Here is an 11,720-nt window from a genome sequence, read left to right on the forward strand (position 1 = left end):
ACGTTTTTTGGCGGAAAACACTCTTTACAACCAGATAAAATAACTATTTTTTAATGAATTTATGTAGTTTTCATACATAACTGTGATGTAATTTTACATTTATTTTTCATTTTACTGCTATTTTACATTTAAATTGAAAAAATTTCTCATTTTAAATCATTTTTTATCATAATCTTCATTTTGTGTATGAGACTTACATCGTAGTGAGATATTTAAATTCAGTGTCATGTTTAACAAAACTGAGTACCTGAATGATTAGTTAATAAATTCGCGTATCCAACTTCATTCACATGTTTTGGTTACTTTCTTTACATCCCAAACGTAATTCTATGTATTGAAGCAGCGTCTGGGTTAAGCTTTGCAAACTAAGTAAACTGATACATGCCTCACCGTGAGGAAAGAACAATTTCTCGACCACACTATGATGCAAACATCGAATGAGTGAGTGACATATTTCCTTCAGTGTTATTTAACTGATGCATACAGGTATGTGTGGTGTAATTTAATTGATGTAACTTACACATGCTTGAACCTGAAGGAAAACAAATCTGTGTATAATGCTAGAATACAAATAGCGAAAGAGTAAGTAAAACATTCTCTTCAGTGTTATTTAACTGCTGCATATATTTTAATTTTAATTCCATATAACTTGTTTTTAATTATAAGAGAAGGAAAAATAATTCAATATTGAACACATATTTCGAGTATAACAAAATTATTTTACGAAACAACCTGATAAAAATACATTAGTAATTAAAAATATTTAATTTGTGTACAGACTGAATTGAAATTAAGATGTGGTGGTGTATTTAATTATGGCAAAGCCCACTAGGGCTATCTGCGTAATAGGTGTGATGCCTTCGTGGAGGACCTTCTCAGGGAAACTGGCTCGTATACACGTTACACATGAGGAAAACCACGAAAACGCCCATGCAGCCAGCCCGTTCGCGGGATTCGGACCGAACTACCAGTGTTCAGCGACTTTACCGCTCGGCCGCTGGTGGGCCGAAACTAAGATGTAGGGCAAGTTTATTATTATTATTATTGTGCGTATATGTGTAAGAAAATGTATTTTAATTGTTCCATTTTTAATGTATGGAAGGAAGAATAGGATGCCAATATCGAAGATTATTTACTATAGCAAATAATCACGTCAGTATAAATGTTATATAGAAATCTTGGGAGTGTAAGGGATTATAAGAGTACTTTTAGATTATACTGAAAATATATGCACTTCTGCTAAAATCTGAAGTGAATCAGTATGAAGTGACTTTAAAAAGAATGCGATAAGTATACTATTTAAAAGTATAATGACGGATATTAAGAAATTTGTAGAATTTTATGGTATTTAAATATGAATTTGTTAAGTCAAATCTTTTTATATAGATTTTTGGTTGAGATATGTAATTTAAACTGAAAAACACGATCATATATTTCTCATGGAATGTCAAAGTTCATTTGTATTAAAAAAAGGTGCATGAGCAATGAAAATAAATAGAATAATACTTTTTGATTATGTTTTTACCATGGTCTTAGCAGTTATGCCATCATGTGTTCTTTTCAACAAGATTTATTTAGTGCAAACAATACTACGAAAAAATATTGAAAAATACCTTGTTTTACAATATTTATTTCCCTTAATTAACTTAAATATCGTTTTTCATTTTCTAATGCTTTCCTTTACGAGAAGAATTTAATGCTTACAATTATTTTCAGCATTCGTACGAATTCTGTGCATAAAATAAACATTTTCTTTAACAAAATACTTAATCGGAAAGTATATACCCGGTATTTCCGGTGTATCTACCACATATAAAATGATCATTTTGCTTTAGTTTACATTTTTTCCATTACCAAAATCATGTAGCAGACGCGTCGGCCGATGCATCTTGTCTCTCGGGTGACGTCACTACCAGCAACCAATGGCACGCTTTTTCCGTTCCTGGCCTAACCTTAGTATATTAAAGAACCTTGATCTGTCTGATTTGAAACGAAATCCAAAATGGCTGCGCCATGAGGTTAACTTGTATGGATATTTTTTGTTGCATGAAAGGTAAGTTCAGTTGCAATACTTGTCTGTTTACTTTTTTTGCTTTTCGAATTTATGTCATTTTGACAGTTAAATGTTTCACAGCTTTATGAATTGTTACCATTCTGTCGTGAATTACGTGTATCTCAATGGCTGGCTGTCTTTTCAAATATCTAATTTGCCCTGCTATCCAAATGTTTATGACTGAATTTTTTTTAGTCTAGTTTATGCATTCAGTTTCAAAATAATATGTGTGATCAGATTGCTTATTATTTTATTGCAGCAATAAATTTATGTTAAATAGTTTGAACAATTGTATAAAAATGAGAGTTTGCATTGTTTTGCCCAAAATATGTATGGTTGAAACATTATCTTAATCTAGTTTGTAATTCAAGTTTTTTCGGGGGTACTGTTCTGTTATTGGGACCAGAATCGGAAATGTATGAACCTGTGTTCGTAAGTATGTGCATAGATGTTTGAATGTAGACACACACACATACAAATATACAAGCATACATAAATACATTTCTGAACCCGGTCCTGATAACAGAACAGTATCTTTTTTTAATCTTTTTTGAATATTTTATAAAATGATTAAGCATTTTTCAAACTGCATATCATTTTAAGATTCGACTTGCAGGAAGACAAAATATGGTCATTCAATCAAATGCTTATGATTGCTTTTAACATTTTCTTATAAATATTGTTTGCATTTTTATTGTATTTTAGATACTTTAGTTATGTAAAGTGAACATGAGAATATTAGGAAAGCTGAAGAATATGAATAGCTACCATAATACATGTATTTTTTCATCAAGCCCATTGTTTTAGAAACCAATGCACCATTATTATATGCTGGCTTATTTTATAGTTATATGCAGTTTAATTTTATGTTCATGTTATTGTAGTATTGTCATTATAATAAAAGTATTGATAATTTTTGTTGAATCTTGCAAGTTGCCTAACATTCAGAATTATTGCTACCGAATTTTACTGATAGGTTTTTTCGAGTTGACATAATCTGTCTGATAAATAAAATAAACTGGTGTTTAAATTATATGCATTTCTCTTAATGTTTCATTGAAAGTGAGATGGAAATACAAATGCTATCCAGAAAAGTGAATTCTTTTTGCCTGAAATAACAAACTGTACTAAATGATTAATGTTTATATCATTTTAGAAATGTCAATATTAAAGTTTCTCCCCCTTCTCTTCTTTGATTTTGAAATAATTTATAATAAAATAATATATGCATAAGTGTAATTAATGTAAAGTGTTATTCAATAATATAATTTATTTTTGCTGATATTTTTATATTTCTTATCTGGGTTTTCTTTTGGTGTTAGGGGCCCACCAGCGGCCGAGCGGTAAAGTCGCTGAACGCTGGTAGTTTGGTCCGAGGTTCGAATCCCGTGAACGGGCTGGCTGCATGGGTGTTTTCGTGGTTTTCCCCATGTGTAACGTGTATACGAGCCAGTTTCCCTTAGAAAGTCCTCCACGAAAGGCATCCCTCCTCTTAGGCAGATAGCCCTAGTGTGCTTTGCCATAATTAAATACACACACTTTTGGTGTTAGAAGGAGGAAAAGACTGTAATGTTTTAATTAAGGAAATAATTAAAACATTACAGTCTTTTAAATAACACAGTTACAGTAATATTTATTGAAGCAATCAGTACTGTGTGATTGAATAATGCTAAAATGCATTGTTCATAAGGAAATTTGCATATCTTTGTGTTATAGATTTTATTTTGACACAAGCTGAAATTTGAATTATTGGAAGCACTTTGAAAACCTGAATTATTTCCTGAATCATTAATCAGGCCAATATATAACAAATTTTCATACAAAATTATTTCTTTGAGCATATTATAAAGAGCTCATTTAATTTTATTATTTGTACAAATTTTAGACAAAAGTAGCATGTAACAGTTAAAGATTTATTGAAGCCTACTTGTTACTTGTGGTAACAAAGAAGTGTGAAAGATATTGCCACATTAGCGAACATGACTATCATTGATGCTTAGTTTAATAATATATTGAGAAATGCTGGGAACTTTCAGAAGTAGACATTTTGGAAATGATGGGCTTGATAAGAAATTTACATGGTTTTATTATTTATTCTTTAGTTAAGAATGGATTTTAGATGTTCATGTGAAAGAATTCTGTTTAATTAGTGAAAGAATTGTTAAAGTTTAGCATTTAAAAAAATGAATTAATAATATGCAATTATCTTTTTATTATACATATATTACTATATATTTCTAATGCGCTATGTAAATGTTAGTGCTAAACAATTGAGATACTATTGTCAGGGCAATCTTTTCTTATACATGAATGAAAAATTCTGATACTTTCTTATCATCTACCCTCACAGCTTCAACTTAAGCTAAAACAGCAAGAGTATGCACACGATAATAGCAAACTATGAATATGCATACCACACACAGGTATTTACATGCTTTATATTTAATCTTTATTTCTGAATAGTATTCCATTCGATGAAAAATATGTGAATATTGACCCAATATATATATTTTTGTGTGTGTGCATCCTAAAATTTCTTGTTTCTTATAAAGTGCTTATTTGAATTACTACTTGTGAACAACAGAGCAGTAGATATGAACCATTAACTAACCATTTTGCCAATTTTCACAGCTTTGCAGATAGTCAGAAAGCACCAAAATTTGTAATAATGTTAAGTTTAAATGATGTTCTATACTTTTGTGTTAATTTTTCTATTCTATTAATTCTATTACTGTGTTATCAAACTTTCTGCAGGAATTTCAACTGGTTGAGATGTTATTACCATGTGGAGAAGAATTTGGTTTTCAAGCTAGAAAAAATTGCAGCTGAAGGATTTTGTAGAAGGTCAGTCAAACTGGTTTTAGTTAATTATAATTTAATTTTGGGTGAAGAATTCTCAAATTTATTTATCATAAGTGTCTAAAGGTCTTCTAACTTAAATTCTGCTTGTTTTTGAACTTTTTCATGACATTCATTCTTTATTATTTTTTTTTAATTTACTAACTTATGACCAGGCACATAATGTTGTATTTAATGCCATACCTTAAATATTGTAAAATGTTAAAATAATACATTTCACTTAAAAATGTGGTTATGACAGTAAATTTTCTGTTACATTTAATCATATCTATAAACATTGGTATACATCATTTTTCAATAATCTGTATATTATTTTGTGCATTTCTTTTACATCCAAGATCTGGCATATGACTTGCTTTTCAAACTGATAACATGGTGTAATAATGTAATCTAATGGTTAAAGTTTACTATGGAATGGGCCAAATTTAATAAATTATTCTTTGATAGAAATTTATTCATGTGTTCAGTGTGTCTCATCTCTTTAAATTGCTAAAGTAAATTTTATGTACTTGCATTTAGGAATTTTGACTGTATCAGAGTAATTTTATTTCAGTTATGATAACATGCAAGGGAAAAAATTCATTCATAGCTCCGTATTTAAAATGAGTTAATCAAAGTCCTTAATAAAGAGGGATGTTTTGTTGTTTTTAATGTTGATAGAGTTTAATTCAAAAATATGCCACATTAAGGGTTACTTTTTAACCTAATTTAAAATTTTCATTACTTTAACATGTCCAATAATTGTTATTTTAACTCCGATATTGTAATAATATCAAAATTCCTTACTTTTTGATAGGTAATCCAAATGTAAAACAAGAAAAGAAAAAATTTAAATCTAGAAGTATATTTATTTCATACCTCTAACAAATAAAAACAACACAAGCACTTTTTACTGTCTATCTGCATAGTGTGGCATGTCCCGTAAGACTGAGATTTGTATGGTCAAATCCATGTTTCAGTTAAAGGAAAATGTATGCACAGTCTTCTGATTTTCCCTTCAATTAAGGATTCTGTATATACTAGCATAAGAAATGTATTAGTTAATGCAGTGTTATACATCAATATTTATAGACAATTATTGTGGCTATGTTTATTATAATTTTGTTCACTGTAATGGCTGGAGTGCCTAAACCATCATGCTGTGTAAACAAAACTCAAATCTTCATCTCTGCATACTGCTCCACTAGTGTTTAAACCACTGAAATGGTGATTATGGTAGAACATCTTTGATAAAAATTTACTCTAATGTAACCCTTGGCGAATCGTTTCTTTTTTTTATATCAAGATGGTCACCTGAGAGGATCGGCACCAATTTCAAGGTGGCCGCTACACAAAACCAAAATAAGAAGTCAAAGACATACACAAACTCTGTGTCCATGTACACATCGACCTATTAAAACAGAGAACTGCACAAACTGGGCATTGTGCACTGCCTTAACTTTGTCCATGTACACATTGATCTATTTTCACTTTAAGAAAATCAGAAAGTTAAAAATATCATAGTTACCAGAAAAAATTCGCCACTGCCTAACACACAGACAACCAAAAATACACAAACAGAGAGGAATAAGTTACCAAAAATACATATTTCCTAACATAAAAACATTAAACAACAAATCTTCTAACAAAAATTAACACACAGAGACAAAAAAATAAATGAAACATCATTTTTTTAACATACCTTTTTTTTTCACATGCATATGTTTAGGCTTCCCACCACCATCCTCCAGGTAAGCAATTCAATTAAATTTTTCGTCTCTTAGTCACCTCAGACATACTGAAACGATGGTACCCACACCAAAATAATAAATAGCATGTTCAAAATACAAGACCATACCACTTCCATGCAACCAAACACAGCAATTGAAAAGAATGGTAAGAACCAAAAACCTGGGTCCGTACAAAAGGTTTACTATTAAAAAAAGTAGCCCAAAACTAAATTTATCACAACACATTGGCAATATTTGCAGAAATAACTCCTTTTTATTGACACAAAAAAAAAAAAAAAAAAAAAGCGGTTAAATTCAAAAGTTTAAAATTGCATTAACATGATCAGATTTTATTTTCTGCACGTAGCTAACAATTACTTATGAGTTGTCAGATAAATGTTACCAGATGCAGTTAATTATTTTTTACTTGCCAATCTCATGAGACAAGTTTTTTTTTTGCTCCTGCAAGACTTTACTTTGTGTTGCAAAATAAATTCATTCTCACTCTCTTTGGACTTGCCTACACATTAAATTTAAAATAGTTTTATGAATAGGTAAGATGTGATTATCATAATTTTGTTTCTCTCTTTATCTTGGCAACTTTATATGTTGATTCAGTATCCAGGTTACCTACCAGTGGCTGATTGATAAAACTGCTCATATGTTCAGCTGGTGGTTTGAGTTTATTTTCTGACATAAAAAATTTTAAAAGGCTTCCCCCATGTTTATTTTACTATAATCGAAAAATCAAATAATTGCTACTCTGTTTATAGGTGCTAAATGTTAAAATATTGTTGCGTGCGTACGGGTTTGTTATGAAATGAATGCACAAGTCCGATGAAAAATGAACAAAAATTTATTATCACAACAAAAATGCTTAAATTTTCTCAAATTATCATGCAGTATTACAATATCTCACAGTAGTTATCTTTTAACTACTCAAATGTCCAATAGAACGTAATTCAAAACAGCTAAAGAACGCTAATCCGCGAATTCGCTACAATCAACAAGAGCAGTTTTCTAAACGACAACAAACTAAGCAACTACTACAAACTGAGATGTTTTCCTCCTTTTATAAGATTTTAAAATCACGCGCTAGAATTTTCCAGTACTTTCTCGAAATCAAAAACAGATATTTATATATTTATTTAATGCACGCGCTCTTGTATTTTCAATTTTCCGGCTTAGCTTTCTTTTAATATTCGTCACGCGCTGCACTGCACGAGAAATAAAACCAATTAATTTATAATTGAACTAATATTAGCTTTTTAAATACCAAATTCGTAACACTGCCCCCTTCCCAAGGATTGCACGTCCCGGGCAGTACAATCCCTGGACAGCTAAATTTACAACTGTGGCATAAATGCATTAATAAGCATTACATTACAATAATAAACAACATGAACAATAAGTGCAATACATAAAACAAATCAAATGCTATCAAATTCAAATCAAATACTAAATACAAATCAAATCAAAGACACATTTAAAAACAAAATGGACCATGGTCTTATACTATTTACAATTATTTACATTATGTACTATGGCCATAGTAATAAGCTAACCTGTCGTAAGAGTTCGAAGACTCACGGATCCGAACCACGACGTCATTCGTGTTCAGCACTGTATATGGACCATCCGAAGGTGACTGTAATTTAGGACTCAGTCCTTTTCGTTGAATCGGGTTCCACAACCACACCTTGTCTCCTTTGTTGGATCTATGTCTAGTAGCTCTTGTGTCGCATCTGGTCTTCATTTTCTCCGTCGCCAAGTTGACTCGCTTTCGTGCAGAACGATGCATCCTCTCAAACCGGGGCTGGGCATCTTGGATGTGTTTCTCAGGCGATGAAGGCGCATCCGCAGGGTGACTAAACAGGCGGTCACAAGGCAGACGAAGGTCTTGACCGAAGAGCTTCTGAGATGGAGAGTAGCTGGTAGTCTTGCGTTTCTTTTCGACCCTGGTATGATTTCGGCAGCTTCCCGAGCTCGATCTTTCGGACAAGGCGTCGACATTTCCAGGCGAGGATCCCTTTTCAGGATGGATAGTCATGCCATCAGATGCTGAAAGCAGCTTATTGTTTTGGAAATCTAAGGAAAAATTGTATTTCCTTAAAAAGTCCAATCCGAGTATGCATGGATCTGTAATATCCGCCACATATGCCGTGTGATGGTAGGCGACACTTCCAAACGTGATGTTTACGTTTAACTTCCCAGTTATGTCGATCTTGTCACCAGACGCAGTCTGAAGGGTAACACAGGATGGCGTCCAAATAAGTTTATCTTTAAAATGCTCAGCTAAATCTTTCCTAATGATGGTAACATTAGCTCCTGTGTCAATGATCATATTGCAAGGAACTCCATCGATATTCCCATTGATGGACAGTCCGTTATTGTTGCCACTCACTATAGAGATCTTAAGCGCTTTAAAACAGGGTTTTTCATTATCTGGCAACCTCCGTTCCTTGATATGGTCATTAATTTGTTTCCTGCGTCGTTGCTCAGAAATTGTCTCAATTTTCGTACCCTGGGGTGTTCTGCAATTTTTTCGTACGTGGCCTTCAGCTCCACAGTTCCAGCACTTTGGTTTCTTGTCAGTCCTTTTCCTTCCCGTGGCATTTAATTGTCTGCTTAAATTGTATGCCTTATTTTCCGTGCTCTGGGGAGTTCTGCAGTTCCTTCTTAGGTGGCCTTCAACACCGCAATTCCAGCACTTTAGAGTCAGTTTCGTTTCACCACTATTCCGTCTTAAAGCATTCACTGGTCTTGTCAACTCATCCGTTTTATTATCCGTGCCCTGGGGTGTTCTGCAATGCCGTCGTAGGTGACCTTCAGAACCACATTTCCAACATCTTACAGCCACTTTGTTCTCACTGCTACTCCGTATCAAAGCATCGACTTGTCTGGATAAATCATCTAAATGAGCCATCAATTGGTCCCCTGGGTCGTGGACTTGCACAGCTCTGACTGGGTAGCGATCTCTAAGAGTTGCCTGCTGGGCTGCCTCCAATTTCACGGCGTACAACAGAGCGCTTTTTACATCCTTTACATCTGCCATTCGTAGGGCCTTCTGTATTTCGGGATCCCGGATCCCATCGATGAAATATTGCAGGGACAGGATTTCCCTTGTTTCTGTCGGGCACTCCGAAAAGGCGTGATGTGACAGCCTTTCAACATCCGTGGCGAGCTCCTGAAGTGATTCGGTGGGCTTCTGTTGACGGGATTTTAATTGAAGCCTGCTGTAGTCTTTTAAACATTTCTCACCAAAGCGCCGGACAGAGCTTCGAAATCCAACCTTTTGTTTTCGGGAAGAGTCTGAAGGATATCCGCTGCGTCGGCTCTTAAAGAAGCGGCGAGATAGCAGGCCTTAGTTTGGGAATCCCATCCATTCGCATCCACAACGATAGAAAACTGGGTCTTGTACACTTGCCAGGATGTCTTCCCATCATATGTGGATAGCTTCAGAAATGGACGAGCAGGCATCGGTAAGAATTTAAAATCATCATTCTTGCTCCCTGCCGTCGCTACGAATTTCTTTAACGTTTCCATTTCTTTGGCAACTGCAGAAACTCTCTCATCAATTTGTTGTTCGACTTGGTGTTGGATGGCACAAACTCTTCCTTCAATTAGTTCTTCCACAGCCGAAACTCTCCCTTCTATATGTTCTTTTACAGAAGAAACTTTTTTTTCTATTTCTTCTTTCACCGAAGAAACTCTTTCTTCAATTTGATCTTTTACGAAAGAAACTTTTTCTTCAATTTGTCCAACTTTATTTTCAACTGTGTCAATTCTGCCTTCTATAGCTTCAAATTTATTTTCTATTATGCAGGTAATTTCTCTTTTCATTTCTTCTTGACATGCTTCAATCTTTTCTTGACCAGCTTGAACGGCTTTCATTTCGTCCTTAACGGATTCCTGGCCCAATTTCATTTCTTCTTTTAATGAGGCAAAGGCTGATATTAACTGCCTTAATTGCTCTTCCATCGCTCTTGTTATTGGCATTCAAACCCCACTCCTGACACCAAAAATTGTTGCGTGCGTACGGGTTCGTTATGAAATGAATGCACAAGTCCGATGAAAAATGAACAAAAATTTATTATTATCACAACAAAAATGCTTAAATTTTCTCAAATTATCATGCAGTATTACAATATCTCACAGTAGTTATCTTTTAACTACTCAAATGTCCAATAGAACGTAATTCAAAACAGCTAAAGAACGCTAATCCGCGAATTCGCTACAATCAACAAGAGCAGTTTTCTAAACGACAACAAACTAAGCAACTACTACAAACTGAGATGTTTTCCTCCTTTTATAAGATTTTAAAATCACGCGCTAGAATTTTCCAGTACTTTCTCGAAATCAAAAAGAGATATTTATTTATTTAATGCACGCGCTCTTGTATTTTCAATTTTCCGGCTTAGCTTTCTTTTAATATTCGTCACGCGCTGCACTGCGCGAGAAATAAAACCAATTAATTTATAATTGAACTAATATTAGCTTTTTAAATACCAAATTCGTAACAATATTTTAAATGCTTCCTTTAATTTGCATTCTAATAGTCATTTGTTTAGATTTAATTATGAATTATATTCACATATAGTAATTGTGAGTATTTTTTTATTTTAGGTGCTGTGAAAGACAATGACAGAGATCCAATTTATCAAGAGTTCTTATATACATAAGAATACATGGATATAAGATTGTTTATCATGAATTCAAATAAAATATGATAAATTGGATTAATAAAAACTATTTTGAATTTTGAAAAGTGTTTTTCCTCTGTTAATCATAATATAGTGCCATAAATTTCTGAATGTGTTTATTTTTCATCCAAATAAATAGTTTTACAAAAATTTGCATATTAATAGATATTGCATAATTTAGCGTTATTATACATATTTATTATAGCAGATTTAGCTGAACTACTTTTTTAGTCTCTCTGCAGATGAAGTCACAAAGGTAAGTGGTTAGATATTTTTCTGTATTCCCCAGTAAGTAATTTTATCTGGTAAATTACCATTACTTATATACTAAAGGTGAAAGAATAAGCTGTCCTTGAAAATACAAAAATTTGCAGATATTTCAAAAAATTGGTATAC

General features: G+C 32.9%; 1 long non-coding RNA gene across 2 annotated transcripts; it reads left to right on the forward strand.

The window, feature by feature from the left end:
- The first annotated feature begins 1,207 nt into the window (after nucleotides 1-1,207).
- Nucleotides 1,208-11,428, forward strand: LOC146999510 (uncharacterized). 2 transcript variants are annotated; one of them, XR_015043801.1, is made up of 4 exons: nucleotides 1,962-2,053; nucleotides 4,404-4,476; nucleotides 4,808-4,897; nucleotides 11,248-11,425. It is a non-coding gene; the product is annotated as an uncharacterized LOC146999510 (long non-coding RNA). The 2 variants fall into 2 exon arrangements; XR_015043800.1 differs by lacking the exon at nucleotides 4,404-4,476 and having other exon boundaries at nucleotides 1,208-2,053; nucleotides 11,248-11,428.
- Nucleotides 11,429-11,720: the final 292 nt, after the last annotated feature.

The sequence above is a fragment of the Stegodyphus dumicola genome, chromosome 1, assembly GCF_044657685.1.
Source record: "Stegodyphus dumicola isolate Sdum_Otavi_A_Nest chromosome 1, ASM4465768v1".
NCBI classification, from domain to species: Eukaryota; Metazoa; Arthropoda; class Arachnida; order Araneae; family Eresidae; genus Stegodyphus; species Stegodyphus dumicola.